Genomic DNA, 16,167 nt, shown 5'->3' with positions numbered 1-16,167 from the left:
AGATGGACTACAAAAGGTGCATGTTTTGCTCCGTGATTCGTTAAGTAGGTCTCTCAGTGACCAGCTGCTTCACCAGCGGTGTGTGAAAGAGAGATACCGCAGGTCCTTCTGCTGCTGTAACACTTTACATTAACATATAATAAAGGATCATCTGACATAATGTGGACAACTGGTGAAAAATATCACTTCATTACCAAGGTTGGAATTTAAATTAAAAAAGTAATATACTGTATGATAAATATTGAATTAAATGTTTGAGTTATGGAGAAGGGGTAGGATGTATATGTGTAGGCTCTACTTCTTCTTACTCCCTTTCGGACATAATAGTTATATTATATTTGTAATATTTATTTATTATTTGTTTATTGACAGTTTGCTATATGTTCACTGTTCATTTTATTAGTATTTGTTACATGTTCGAAATAAATAAATACTTAAAAATAAAGTCAAACAAAATGGTTGTCACTGTCCACTCCTATATTAATCAACATGAATCCCAATTAGTATATGACTGTATTAAAATAATAAGCAAGATAAGCATTTTGTTTGTTTTCATGAACGGCCGAATGGTGCGTCGCTTTAAATGTAAAAGGAATTGTGGGGCGGCGATGTCTCCTTTCCTTTGGTAAAGGATGTTTCCTATGCTAAAGGAGATAAGAAAGGAATCATTGAAGCACCTTTCCTTAGCATTTAGAGAATTCAAACAGCTCTTATGGGTTCTACTGAGATACTTCCTGATCATTTCACTCTGTTAGGAACCTTCCTAAGCAAAAATGACTATTCGACTGCAGCCATGTACTTTCCTGTAACTCCCCAGACCTGCTTTTCTCTACCTGTCCACCAGATGGCCTCAGACCTCCCCACCAGTCCCAGTCACCTGACCTGCTCAGCTGTTTCCACTTCCCCTAATCAGCCCTGCAGCCCCTGTTCACCAGTCATTTGCCATTTTGTCCCCAAGTGCTTCTGTAATTTGTCGCCTGAAACCTGGAATCTGGAACTTGTTACCTACTTGTTTTGAACCTCAGCCTGATATTTTGGAGTTTGGATTTCCAGCGTGCCTCTTTGGATTATTTTTTCTTTGCTTGTTTGGACTTCCTTCCTGGTTTTGACCCTCTCCTGTCTCATGATTCCTGCACCTGCCTGCCTGTAAGCATACTGTATACCTTCACTTTGGCAATGCATTGCTAAACTTTATGCATTTGGGTCCAATCCGGTCATGACTTTATCATTCGCTCAGTAACTAAAATCAGCAGTTTTCCAGAGAAACTACAACAAACACAAGATGTCATAATTGGGTGGTGCATTTCTGCTTTACAACAAACATGGCTTTGGGATGTGATTTTTGTTGTTTGTGCTAATTTGACTAGTTGAGAGAAATTAACAACCCTTGTTCATCATTGAAAAGGAATATGTCACTCACATGCAACGGTATGATTCCTTTAAAATAACACATTTTATTTACAGAGCACTTTTCATGGAACTCAAAGACACTTTACATAAGTACAAATTATTGTAAACAAAACTACATATATAATACATAAGACACAGCATTAATCACATTTAAAAGCAGTTCTAGAAAGGTGAGTTTTGATTTGAATATGGACAGGTTGGTGCAGTCTCTGATGTGTTTGGGGAGAGAGTTGCAGAGGTAGGTGGGCAGATATGGAGAATGCTCTGTTGTCCCAGGTCCCCTGCTTGTTCCTGATTGGTAGAGACAGGAGGTTGGCATCAGAGGAGCAGAGGCTGTGGGAAGGAGTGTGGTGGAGGAGCAGGTCAGTGAGGTAGGAAAGGGGTCCTTTATGAAGAGCTTTGTGAGTGAGGAGAAGGACTTTGAATGGGATCTGTTGTGGGCCAGAGAGCCAGTGGAGGTTATGGAGGACAGGGCTGATGAGTCTATTGGTAGGTTGCAAATTGCATACTTTTTTTTTACTTTTAGTACTGCCCTTACAAAGTATGTATTGTTGCATGCAGTATGCATACAATTGGAATATACTAAGTCTTTTGGCATACTGAATACCGGTAGTATGATTGTATGAGTATTGGAAAGCACAGTATGTGTTCTATGGTACAGAGGTATATGTTGTGTCACCTTGTAGCAACTCAGAACATGCTTGTTAGTAGGATCCTCCGTTGTTTGCTTTGGCCTTTTTTATGAGATTTGCTGTTAATGATATTATAAAATGTGATTTTTTTCTTAGTCAATTTCTTGCCTCTTAATTTCTAACGGCGTTTCTCTACTTCCTCAGTGTTTTTTTTTGTTTTGTTTCACAATGGAAGATAATTTTGTTTGCTTAGTATGCTAGTTGACTATCAGAAGCTTCTCATCCTCTTTACCAATGGTTGGTTGAGGTTTGGACTAGGGGCTGTCAATCGATTGAAATATTTAATCATGATGAATTACATGATTATCCGTGATTAATCGCAAATTAATCGCAATTAATCTGCTCAAAATGTACCTTAAAGGAAGATTTGTCAAGTATTTAATACTCTTATCAACACGGGAGTGGACAAATATGCTTGCTTCATGTACATGTATGTATATATTTATTATTGGAAATCAAATAACAAAACAGCATAAAAAGTATGCTCAAATGATGACATGGAAAACTCTAGCCCAACAGGCAACAACAGCTGTCAGTGTGCCGACTTGACTATGACTTGCCCCAGACTGCATGTGATTATCATAAAGTGGGCATGTCTGTAAAGAGGAGACTCGTGGGTACCCATAGAACCCATTTCCATTCACATATCTTGAGGTCAGAGGTCAAGGGACCCCTTTGAAAATGGCCATGCCAGTATTTTCTTCGTCAAAGTTTGGAGCCTCCCTCCCAACAAGCTAGTATGACATGGTTAATTCTTTAGTTTTTCTAGTTTCATATGAGGCCATCTATTTTCACTTGAGCATTAATACTGAGTCCGCTACAACCTGTTCAAAGATTGATTGCATGAATGTGTTAATGAAATTAGTGGCGTTAAAGCAATTTTGCGTTAACGCGTATTATCAGTATCAGTATTATCGCGTTAACTTTGACAGCCCTAGGTTGGACTTATTTTAGGGGTTAATTACCTCTACTAGCTGCTGGAGGGAAGTTCTCAGTCCTTTGAATTTTTACATCCTACAGCATTTTTTTTAAACCAACATCTCTGGTGTTGTTTCAGTGTGTGTAATGTAGTTGCTGCTGTACTCTTTGTGTTTTTATATTAAGAGGACAGTCTCTTTATTAACCCCTGGGTCCACTGCAGATAGGTGTTACCATAAATAATTAGATGGAATATGAATTGTTTAACGTGACTAAAATTTCAAACAGATTGACAGGCTGTACATGCCCGGTTGTTTTTCATATAGGAAGGTAAATTTCATTGTTTCAAAGCATTTGTATTATCGGTTGGTATTGATTGGCTCAGGCATGTTTCTTTTGTCTGTGTTGTATTTATGGTTGCTCACCCAGCTATGCAATAGCATGCTGGCACGCACCTCCAAACCAATAAAAGGGATTAATGAGCCCCAGCAGTGAAGGGAGGCCTACTGTTTCTGTAAGCTTTCCTTATGATATAATGTGTGTGTCAGGAGAGAAGAGTTCGACCGTAGTTTATAAAGACGGACGACATGACAGCCTCCCAAAAGTGAAGCCAAACCATCTCGATCGTCCCCTGGTGGCTAGTTGGAGTATAGCTCATAAATCCCGCCCCCTCTGTGTTAGAGGATGGGACATGGGCAAAACTAAAAAGTCAAAGTACACGTCAAAAAATGTTTTCCCAAAGATGGTTTCTGTCAGTTAAGGTCGTTCTTATCACGCTGATGTAGGTCCAAGTGTTCATTTCTCTGATAAGTTTGGGTTTAATTGGGTGAGACGTCATGATTGACAGCTGCTCTGAGTGAAGTAGTCGCAGAGCCGGAGGCTCGGGAATTGTACAAGAGGAGATGTAACTTTAACTTTTCCATAACCGTCATGAGTCTTGTGTAATAGGACATGTGTCAATTTGATCATGAATGTATTTATAGAGATATTATGGTTAGTTGCTGTGTCTTTCTAGCCACCAGCTACCGTGGTGCTAATGTAGGCGGGACCTCGCGGACCTCGATACTTCAATTTAGCAGTGCTGCGAAAACTACTATGTTTGTAAAGTTTAGAATTTCCCGTTTTCATTGTCAGTTTGTCAGAGCGGCGTTGACTCAGCTGTATGGTTATTTTTTAATCTGTAGTTGGTAGTGGTTTAATAAGGGTTGACAAAACATCGTCCTAGATTGGTGTAGCGCCCCTAATATAGTGGTAACCTCTGCAACTGGTGGCAAAGTTTGCATAGCTACCTGGTACATATCAAGTCAAAACAGACAACATTGCATTACAGTTAAGGATGCACCATGCCTATTTTAGCCTACATTTGCATCCTTTCTATTATCCCATTTCTATATTTTTGTGTCAGTGTTTCCAACTTCCTTTCTCAAAAAAGGCAACAGATGTCACCAGTTAATGTGATAGGCTGATTTGCATATGAACAGTGTCACCGTCCTGGCTCCACTGTCTGTGCAGTAATCATTAGCCATCTTTGGATCGGACAGGCAAGTTCAAATCGGCATCAGCTGCACTTATCTGTCAACAAATACTTTGGGAGCTGCCATAGTTTCATTGTTCCAATTTTTCAAAGACAGTGTTTTCAGACACTAGTTGCTTTTGAGGATTAAAGCATTGAAGTAAACTCTAAAAGTTTATTGATTTAATGAAAAAGTTTTGCCAATTTGGCAGCAGTTGAGGGAGTTTCAAAAGCGTTCTGAGCCAAAGAGTAGTTTAATTTCACAATCATTTCACTCCATTTTACAGGAAAGTTGGGAAGATGACAGAATGAAATTTGAATGGCTGTTTTAATCAGTTCCATGCTACGAACTTCAGTTGAGTTATCTATAATTTTCCATATTATATCGCTATTAGGGTATCGTTTATGAAATTACGCTGCCAGTACCGATACCAGTTTCCTTAAAGTGATACAGATACCAAAAGAGTACTTCATTCGATACCCATCATGTGAATAGAAGCTGTGTGTCATTCTTTTCTAGATCTGGGCACAAAAAGGATTGATTACAGGTATCGTTTGACTAGAGAAATTTCGATACAACCTGGTACTGGGTTGTTTTGGTCAATACCTTAAAAGGTATCGAGTGTTGATACCCAACCCTAATCACTATATTGATAAGAGTCCACAGAAGACGAACCAACAAACCTTGTGTATCTTTGCTCCTGTTGCATTTATTCAACTAACGCAGTGCCCAGACAGACATTCCTCGCTTTATAGTTATAGATTATTGTTGTGAAATTCAAATTTCTTCAGTCCACTCACATGTTTGACACGGCCTTTTGATTTGACGCAGCAAAAGTTTCAATGATGTGTAAAGTTGTTCCACACACAGACATAAGGTGAACACGAGCGCAACGACAGATATTCTTCAGATTTGCTGCTTTGATTGGACTTGACACTGTGCTGACATTTGGCAAGGACAATTGATTATTCAATAACTCCTGTCAGGCCATGATAGATCGCAACTGAATCCCAGGCAAGGTGCATTGTCTGCAGCTTTTCCTTTTGCAGTTGCTACACGCTGTGCTTCAGTCTGGTGGTAAATGGGCGTAGTTTACTACTGCAGTCATCTGATATCGAGGGCTTTGTCTGCTCACCGCAGTTTCTTGTGCATTTATTGACGCGCTGCATGTGCGTGTCACTTCTCACATATCATTGTTCAATACTCATGATTTAACTACATTGTTTCCCATAGATAGTGTGACCCCTAAGCCCCATGTGGCTACAGTTTATGTCTTGATATATTTTCCAACTGAATCCACTGGTTAGGTCCCATAATCGGAAAAGAGTTTGTCATATTAACTATAATGACTGATATATGTATTTAAATGTTTTTTTGTTGAGTATTCAAATATTCATATTTAGGCCAATGATGGCAGCAAGACTAGAAGCGGCAACGCTGTGTCGCTGTTTGTGTACAAAATGTTAATTTGGTACTGCTCAATGTTTAATTCGGTTTGTTTAAGCTCTTGAACAAATCTTCTGAGCTTGTCCTCTTTTTATCATGAGTGTCCAAACGCTTAAGTTCCCACACCACAAATTAATTATAGCACACTCTCAAATGCCCCCCAATGTGCCATCATTAAACATTCTTTGAAATGTAAACAACTATTAAACCAACTTCCAAGTGCTGTCAAGCTTGGTAAAGAACAGTATAAAAATGTACTGAGCTTTTTATGATATACATTTTCATTGTAAAGCAGTTTACGAGGATAAAACCACAGTCTCCTTCAATTTTGCTACGCAGTGCATAGATCTCTACTGTATTTATCACTGCAGCAGTTATTAGCTGATTTCAGTTTGACCAGAGTGCCACCTTTGCCAAAAGAGGATAGATGGAAAACATTATCTTCAATGGCAATAACAGATGCACCGATGCCATACTCTGTATTGATATCTGCCCTGATGCTTACCGTATTAAACAGATCTGGTATGGCCCAGATGTGACCATTCCACATTAAATGCTGTTTCTTAAGGCCTTTACACACCGAGGGTGTGACAAATAAACGACACAAAAATGTGAAAAACTTGCCTGCGAATATTATATGTCTAGTTCTTTTATTGTGAAAGGTAAGAACGGAAGGAGTGGATCTGGTTATGTGTTGCCTTTGTCAAGGTTGAAAGGAATAATAAAGTCTGCCGTCTTGGTTCAGAATACGGAGCTTCAACCAGTTCCGTACAGGTTGATGCCTTTATTCGCGTCGGAAAAGCTCGGAAAAAACGTCCTTGTTCAGGAAAATAATTTATATAGCTTTTTTGTCATATAATATTTGCGTTCTGTGTGAAAGTATTCATGACAAAAACAAGGAGAAAGGAGTGTTCAACTGATAAAGCCGTCTAGTGGCATTAGTACTTATGACCGATGTCCATCGTGAGCAAAGTAGGAAGTCAGGTGATGTAACTATAGAGCCACAAAGTCTACATAGAGTGCTGCAGGAATGAGTCCTGAAACCCAGAAATGAGTTACCATTTTTGCACGTCCGGTTCCCTTGTATCAAAGTTTTCTATTTTCTATTAAAGGTTGCCACTCCGAACACTAATCCGTCTTTAGCTTAGTGGTGGTGACATGAAGTCATTCGAACGTGTTGTAGTTTGTTTATAGCCTAACGTTAGCTTTTTACTGCTGCCGATTGCATTTACGCTTTAAAAATCACAAAAGTGGTGTTCATTCATGAAGATTATCTCGCTGAACAAAACGCGCGACTATCATAAACGTTTGTTTGCCACAGAGCTTATTTTTTGCAATAATCAAAAATCCAATGGAAAAAAATCCCATTGGCTTTTTGTCGAGGGAACCAGTGTGATGCTAACTTCCTGGTTGGCCTACAAAAATACACCATCCCTGCAACACTCTTTAGGGAGGACGTTGAGGTGGATGGATGGGTCAACAAAATGCGGGACTTTCCCGTCTCCTACCAACAATCAGTGTTGATCTTTAACCATGACCACGATCTTGAATCATATCAATTATTTGCTTAAGTTGTACAGATTTTAGGGATATGAAGCATTTGAAGACACTCCAAGAAATCACAATAATCAAAAATACCAATGTAGGCGCTGGCGGACCATTTTTTATTGAATTTATATTGAATTCAAAGGGTTAAAAAAAATATTGGCAGTAAATGTAAAAAATGTGTTTTTGAACATAATCAGGGGTTTGCAGAATCGTCTAATATTGACGATCTTGTCCAAGATCACACGGTGGCGTTCCATACAGTGCAGATTTGAAGTATTGGAATCGGAAGAGAAAAACATAATACAAAATGACAATTTATTGATTATTCATCATGTTTATTGTCTTAAAGCAAAGAGCATTTGAGGTCTTGATTTATATGCCCTGCCTTTATTTAAGCCACAGTATTCCAAAGAATAATATGCCTCTCACTTGCATTTGTACAGTGGATGCTGGTGTGACGAAGATTTATGTATAGATGTAAATATAGTCAGGCCTTGCAGACTACTGCAGATCTCTGGCACCAGTTTCATGTTGTTCAAGCTGTAATTACATTTGCCCCATTTCCCCAATCACTTGATTCTCATGACCACAGCAGCTCAAAAAGTCAAATAAACTCCTGCAGCAATTTATGATGAATGGGTTTGTTTTCCATCCACATACAGTATTCCTCAGTAGTTCCCTTCATATGCCCCCGTTGTTGCTGAATAAAGAACTTCCTGCATGTGCATTTCAAAGGCTTCAGCATCATAAAAGGAAGCATCAAGTCACGGATGAAAGCTCCGCTGTTGACTGAAACACCCAGCACCATCCCTCTCCATATATCCGAGCTCTCCTCCGATGATGACATATGTTCTAATCATTGGGTCATGTCACATCTGATGCTCTCACCGACATCAAAAGTCCCACGTTGGGATGCAGAAAATTCTCAAAGAAGCAGAGGAAGGAGAGGCGAAACTGACTTCCTGGATTGGATGTGTCAGGGAGGAGAGGAGAACGTTTGACACTTCCTTCTCCGCTCTCTCCATTTTTGAAGCCCTCCAGGATACGAGTAGGACGAGTGCAGCTGCTCTCTACCTCTGATTAGGGGACGTCCACTGGGATTGGAGCCAGTGCAGGAAATGGATTGTATTTATATATTTATTTGCATGGGAGAGTCATAAGGGAGACGATGTCAGGAGCGTAGGTCTCGGGCTAGTACAATGTATTTTTTTCACGATATTAATAGATTGCTGCGCACCGAGCAACGTGACCTAGTTAAAGCCTCCTGAATGGGCTTTGTTACTATATGCTGTGCTGAGTGTGGGCCTTTGATTGAATGAAGAAATACTATTAAATCATCCACAGATTTCTGTTGACATGAATGCAGCACTTTTTTTTTTCTCTGTGTGTTTCTTACTGCATGAATTCCCAATTGTTATATAGTATCTTGCTTTTTCAATAAAATTTAACATTAACACTTTTCAGTTCCACATTTTAACATGGGTAATTCCCTGTGTGGGGATGTAATACATGTTGTGCCAAATTGTGTTAAATAAATCACTTATTTTGCAACTATTCCATATGATTTTTTTTCTTGAAATTACCACGTTATTATCCTAATGTTGTTTTCTCAAAATATGTTAACTTAATTAACGAAATGTGTGTTTTTTTTGTCCAACAGTGACCATAATGCACTGGGCCCATGGGATCCAAAGGCAGACCCGGGGAATTAAGATAAATGCAGCGTTCAACATTTTGTTTCCGCTGGACAGGTAAGTGCAATTTACATGATCAGGTATTTGCTATGCAGAAGAGGATGGTGTGTGTGTACCTTTAGAGTTCTGAGCCTGAATAATGCAAAGCCCAGTTGGTTCATAGTGTATTGTCAATATTTACAGAGGTCTACAGTCATGGTTGTTGCTATGCTATGCAGCAGCATAACATAATTGTGATTGGTCCCAGTGCAATATTTTTTTTTGTTGGGCCCTCGCCTAAAACACAAGTGTGCACACATACAACCACTGCAGGGAATTGCGAAGCAGACAAATATGTTTGCATTTTCTAACAAAACAATTACATTAGTATAGATTTAAATCCCTGATCCCACTCCATAAACCTGTACTTATACGCATTAGAAGTTCATCCTACGGGCCTCGCGCTCAGCAAAGTCATTAACAACGCTCGCTTTGAAAGCGCTGCAAAGGGCGAGCAACGGCTGAGGAGTTATCTATACCATACCTCCTCATTTCACTACAAAAGCCTAAATAAGGTGACCGGAGGCTTGAGGGAGATTGCGAGGGAGCGGAACGTTTTCAACAGTACTTGCTGTTGGCTATATATTGTCATTTCCAGTAAATACCACGATGTAAAACATATTTTCTGTTTAAAAAGAATGTAGGAAGATATCAGGTCTCCAGTCTCATCTAGAGCACACAGCTGATAGGTAGCCTACACGGTTTGTTTACATGACGTAACAGAAGTGCACAGTAACGGATTCAGTGTGGACAGAGAGCGTTCGATGTTGAAGTCGGACGCTCGCTGGCTTTTTGGATACATGTAGGAAAGCAAATTTTTGGGCCCCTGTGGGCGGCACACCATTGATATTTACGGCATTGATGCTGTGCCATAGTAGCAGCATTCCGACACTAAGGTCATCTGTCTTTGTTATTTTTATGTCTGTGCATATAAAATCAACCCAGATACTGTATGTATAGATATAGAGCTTGTGGGTGATACAGTGACTGTTTACATACACAAAACATTCAGATTTTTGCCCTTATCCCTTATTCTGAAAAAGACAATACTCCTAATAAGCTGTTTACATGTTAAACATATGAATATTCCACTAATATTCCCATTGATATGCAACTGTGCATATTCTTATTAACGTAAAATGCCCCCATGAAAGTTTTGCGATATTCTTGCATATCCAAAAACCTGTTGATAACCAAGTCTTTCATAATTTTTAAAAGTATGTATGTTTCTCCTTTTCCGGCCAGAAATGTGGGCTTTTCTTTTGGGCACGCATATCTACCCCATGCCTTGAAAACTGTCGGCTGGTTTGTGTACAATGCACAGAGCTGACCGTAATTCATAATATCCAAATGAAATATGCTGTTTACATGATCCATATCAAATTCGGAATATTGTCATATTCTGAATTAACAGTGGAATATTTGTGTGCATGTAAACTTAGTCAGTGTGAATGCAAATGTTTCACTTACAGGACTCAGTATAAGCAGCACTGACCTCTTTAACCAGATTCAGATGGTGACCATACTTATTTAAATGACAAAAGGGGATAAACTTTTATGATGAATTGTATTTTCCATTTATAGCTCAACAGCTGGCTGTATGAACATAGCCAACCGCAGTATTACATCCCTACAGAGCCACGGCTATATCTAATAAATGGCCATAGCAGTAACTATGTGTTCTTCCCGCTTTTTACTAACTACACTAATTCCAGGTATTTATGTTCCTTTTTTGGACCAATGTTTTTATACCAGTGACATTATTTCTTATAGTTTTATTTATTTGTCATACTCTTTTCTTCAGATTTGGGTGTAATGAATGAATGACTGAATGGAATACTAACTGGCTCAAACACCAAACAATGAAAGAGGGAACGGCAGGTCGATCTCTCTTCCTCTGCCACACACACAGTAACATCCACCTGTTAAAGCCAGTGCCAGCATGCACTGCAGGAACATGGACACACACACACACACACATACACACCGTCTTGGCCACAGTTCACCTGATCACAGCCCACACACGGAGAAAACATACACATAGCTCCACTTGCCAAACGAATCACAGCGTGTTGCGTGAGAGCAAGGGGATGACTAAGGCAGGAAAAAAAGGAAGTCAAAGCCTTTTAGTGAGAAACACTCAGCTGGTTCTTTGTTGTCTGCAGAGCAGAGTAAATACATTGTGGTCGCTCTGCTGCCTAACACTTTTACACATTGTAACAACTCCTGCCTCCCAGTAGAGCTTTGTCTTTTTCTGTAAGCTCTTTCACATCTGAATATTCACATCCCGCAATATGTTTTTGTTCCTGGTAGGCAAAATGTGGAGGTAAATATAGTTGAGGTGCATCTTTTTTTTGAAAGATCTCTTTCTCTACTTTTCTTTTTGACTTCTCCGTATACGCCCTCAGCTAACCCTCGCATCCGCATCGCCTACGTGAGCTGGTAATAACTCGCTGCTCCCTGTTCACCTTTTCACCTCTCATAAGGTTCAAGCACTGTGGCACTGTGTGTGCTCAATGCCGGGGAACCGCTCCGCCACTCACCTCTTGACCTTATCCAGCGACTTGCATGCACACGCATTCAAGTAAACACCCATTGCTGGTGCACACGCTAAAACATTCACATGCATGGATGTGTGCACATGCGTGTCATGCCGCCTAATGGGCACTGCTCCAGTCGTATAGTGGCAGAAGGCTGAAGCTCCTTAAGGGACGTCACACACACACACACACACACACACAAAACCATGTTACGGAGAAATCTCTGTGGACTTTTCTTGCATCACTGCTTTTTGTCCCTGAGGGAGAAAAGCTCTCTTTGTCACGACGGGGGTCGCAGTGAACGTTGTTCGTCACAAACATTTATAGCTGCAGAACGATGTGCTCAATTTGAACCAGTGTGTGAAAATTGTCATATTAGTACGTTCAATTAGCACAATCAAAGCATGTTGTCATAAATTGCTCTTGGCTAATCCGCATTATGGTGTGATCACAGTTTGTGTTGTGTGAACATTTGCAGCTACGTGTGTGTCTGTAACAACAAATAGGTGTAATTCACCATTTTTAGTAAAGCTTTAATTATATGATTAGGTGGCGAGAAAAAACAAACATGTGCCTGATTCACTTAAGACATTTTACGCTCTGAGCGCCAACTCATAGTTAGGCTCGAGTACAATGCTTGGAAAGAGCCCAAAATTCTTGACAAGCACGTTTTGTTTTGTTGTGGAACCAAATGTCGCACTCTTTGAATATGAGGGAAACTGTGTTTGTGTGAGTGAAGAAGAAAAAGCAAATCATTCAAAACGCCCTCCCAGTGAAAATAAACATCAAGCTACCTCTTCCCAAACTCCCCAGCCAGGTAGGTGCGTCCATATATTTACATATTGTTAGAAAAAAAAGCATTTATTCACATATTTCATTTGGGTTTTTTTATACCTGGGAGTATTGAAAAGAGGAAAGTTAATTATATTGCATTGTTACCATGGTGACAGCAAACCAGTTGATTTATCTCCTGCTGGTTCGTTGCCAGTGAGTTCAGCTTAGAGTGCGTCCTGGGAAATGGAGTCTGCAGGTAGTGAATTACAGTGCTGCTAGATGCACTTCCCAGCCAATAATAACTTAAATTCAAACACACATAATGAGACTGACTTTATTTAGGCAACCGGAGTGGAACAGTCATGGTAAATAAATAAAAGAAAAAGCAGAAGAAAGTGCAGAGGCCGCTCAAAGTAGGGTACATTCATCACAAGTGTCTGACCCAATACTGTTCATCAGGCAGACCTGAAAAAGGACTTAGGACTAATAACCTCGTGTCACACAGCAAAGATTTACAGGGACCTTTGAGCTAAGTTGCGGGGAAACTATTATGCAAATTTTGCACATTATCTCGCCTTTCCTGTCTTCTCCATCACCAACAACTGTCACTAATGTGCTCCGCCTGCTGTGTGGGCTACATACAGACAGGAAAGAGACAAACAAATGCAAGCAAAACAGGCAGACATGAGTAACTTGATGTTTTTTTTTTTCTATATCTGTCTCTTTCTCTTTCTTTCTATTTGTCTTACCCGGTCTTTCATCCTCACGCATAGAGACACTTTGTCAGACTGATGTATACTCGCGCAATCGCACGGCGTAAACAAAAAGACAGAGTGCAAACAAAAAGGAAGTGAAAGACGCTCCTTTTCGCTCTTTATGCAACCTCGTCTGTGTGGACGGACGGACGCATGCGGGAACAAATGATCGTATAGCGGTGAGTAATCAGGTCTGTATACGCTGTCCTAATTATACTCGCGTCTAGCATTTAGTCACCCATGAGTAGCCAACCAAGCCAGGATAAACAAGCCCCTTGGTGTCCCATCTTGGCAATAACAAGGGTGACACTAGGGCAGGGACAAGAGGGCAAGCCGGCATTAAATGGATATTTCAGGTGTTTTAAAGTGGGGTTGCATGAGGTACTTATCCATAGTAGGTGTATTACTTACAGGAGATGACTGAGTCGGTGTGCCCCCAGCTCGGAGAAACAGACAAGGGCACTGACATCGCAGCAAAGCAATACAGTGCTGTGGACGGGGATGGCAGAAAAACATATTTTAGCCACCTAAAAGAGAGACTCAACAAAAAAAAATGTATATCTGTTTAAGTGTACGCTATATTTAGAATATTTTCCGACATTTTTTTTTTATGTGAGTCTTTCTTTTCTGTGGCTAAAATATGTTTTTCTGCCGTCCCCATCCACAGCACTGTATTGCTTTGCTCCGGTGTCGGTGCTCCTGTCTGTTTCTCCATCTGCTGTTAGTAATACACCTAGTATGGATAAGTACTTCATACAACCCCACTTCAAAACACCCAAGATTGCTGAGATGGGACACCAAGGGGCTTGTTTATTCTTGTGTGGTAATCGATATCCGTTTAAGTGTACGCTATATTTAGAATATTTTCATTTTGCCGTCATACAGACCTTCCCTTCTCCTTTCCGACAGGGAACTGAACAACTGAAAGCGAAACTTATCTATGCTCTCTCCAAAGCCAGCAGCTCAGATAACAAAAATAGTATAGATATGTTTCACTTTTAGTTCAGTTCACCATCGGAAAATATTTCAAATATAACAGACACTTATCCATTTTTTTTTATGTGTCTAAAATATATTTTGCTGCCGTCCCCGTCCACAGCAGTACATTGCTTTGCTCTGGTGCTGGTGCTCCTATCGGTTTCTCAATGCTGGTCGCGCACCGACTGTCATCTACTGTGGATAAGTACCTCATATAACCCCACTACAAAACACCTGAACTATTCCATTTAAGAGGGGAAACTAGAAATATATAAAGAAAACGCCCAGCATGGAGTACTATTTGTACTGTCCCCCGTAGCACAAAATGATAATATATCTGCATCAGGTTGAAAAGGTTAACGATGCATGCCAATGACTCAACAATTACTTTGCCATGTGCTCAAATTTCGAACCTTCAAAACTCACTCCCCAGCCTCCACTGTGAAACAGATCAAAACAATCCCCATTTCGCACCCACCTACTCATATCTTCAGCTCCTCAGCGATGCAGGGCTGCGCTTCGAGAGAACAAAGGGGGCTGCAAGACATTTCAAATAAGCAGCCTTAAAAAAAAGCCTCATTCTACAGCAAATGACAAAGCAGCAGTGTTATGCGTCGTGATCACTTCTTCACTCGACTGAGAGTTTCTGTTTTCAGTGCAGACGTTTTGTTCTCTGATTAGCGAGCTTGCTCGTCTCTGTTGTGACTTCATTGCTTGATACAGGTCAGTGAAGCGCAAAGCAGACGGCAGGGATGGGAGGCTGAGGCGGTGCCAGAGGCTTTGTGTAGGGAGAGTCGAGTCTTGTTGATGTTGCATCTGCTGGTTGATCACTGGTAAAGGTCAGGAAGCCAAGTTGTCAAGTCATTCTGGGTCACGTTAAGTGTAACATTTTGTTGTGAAATATGTGTTCTAATTCCCGAGGCATTTTCAGGACATTCAGGGTGTGTCGACAGCTTGACAAACTTCGAGAGCGAAACTTCTCATGATAAATAAATCACACTTTTCATAAGAAAACATCTTGAAACAAACTGGTTTGCACCGGAAGCAAGTATAGTTATGTCACCCTATTGGCTTTTTAAAAAAAAAATATCATAAATTTGCTACATGTAGAATTTGAATTTTGTTGACTTAACGTCCCATAGTTGCAGTTTTCTATGAGAGCTATTCCAAGAATAATCCCCCAGGAGCCAAATCCAGGTCAATCCTTCAATCATTTAGCACTTCAATCATATAGCACTGCGGTATTTTATACTTTCTCTGCTGTCAGGTAGGCTGTTGATAGATATAATATTAGGGACAAACACTTCAGTTTCAACCATGAATGAGCTTGTATCTCACAGGCTCAGAGTTATGGCTAACAGGTTAGTACAATTCTAAAAGACAGCTAGTTTGAGCATACCGTAGCTGTGTAGTCAACGTATTCTCATGCAACGGTTCATATGTCTTACGAAAAAATCATTCCTCCTTTTTCGTTTGTTTTCCTACGAATGTCCAGCATTTAAATTTTTCGCTCGTTGCATGCATGCAGTCTTTTCAAAATAAGCTTCCGTCTTCACAGGACACAACTGACAAATAAGTCAACGTTGAGTCAACGTTTGAAGCTCTATATATTTCTGTTTCATGATTACGTGAATTACACACACATTGATTTCTGTAGGATATAGACAAATTTCAGTGCATTACTTTTCATAGTATAGCTACGAATGGTGTATGAGACCAGCCCGGTGTAGTAGAGATGTTTTTTGACGGGGCTGGCCGTGCATGCTTTTAGTGCATGTGAGTGTGACCCCACTGGCTAGCTCACATCCTTTGCTCTGCACTACACTCATACGGCGGTTAGAGCTGATAACATTGTCCTG

The 16,167-nt window shown here is 40.2% G+C and overlaps 1 protein-coding gene across 4 annotated transcripts in view; it reads left to right on the top strand.

The window, feature by feature from the left end:
* The first annotated feature begins 910 nt into the window (after positions 1–910).
* The window catches only part of adgrb2 (adhesion G protein-coupled receptor B2), a 318,655-nt gene continuing 303,398 nt past the window's right edge, over positions 911–16,167 (top strand). For 2 of the 4 annotated variants that reach the window (XM_074613901.1, XM_074613900.1), the window contains exons 1-2: positions 912–1,146; positions 9,189–9,279. The gene's annotated coding sequence lies outside the window, so the exon portion shown is untranslated. Of the gene's footprint in view, positions 1,147–9,188; positions 9,280–16,167 lie in introns of all 4 variants that reach the window. The other 2 variants (XM_074613905.1, XM_074613902.1) reach the window with 2 other exon arrangements.

Source organism: Sebastes fasciatus, chromosome 17 (assembly GCF_043250625.1).
Source record: "Sebastes fasciatus isolate fSebFas1 chromosome 17, fSebFas1.pri, whole genome shotgun sequence".
NCBI lineage: Eukaryota > Metazoa > Chordata > Actinopteri > Perciformes > Sebastidae > Sebastes > Sebastes fasciatus.
The sequence above is the reverse complement of the archived record's forward strand: the minus strand, read 5'-3'. Positions and strand labels throughout refer to the sequence as shown.